Below are 218 nucleotides of genomic sequence, written 5' to 3' on the forward strand. Positions count from 1 at the left end.
CATGCCTCACACACACCACACACAACCATATTAATTAAATATATATGTATATATATATATATATATAAAATTTATATATATATATATATAACAATCATACATATATATATATAAATACATATATATAAATATATATATATATATATATATATATATATATATATATATATATATATATATACTTATATTATATATATATAAATAAATATATATATATA

Source organism: Penaeus japonicus, unplaced genomic scaffold (assembly GCF_977035675.1).
Source record: "Penaeus japonicus unplaced genomic scaffold, GWHDUDI00000001_assembly GWHDUDI00000028, whole genome shotgun sequence".
In the NCBI taxonomy this organism is placed as follows: domain Eukaryota; kingdom Metazoa; phylum Arthropoda; class Malacostraca; order Decapoda; family Penaeidae; genus Penaeus; species Penaeus japonicus.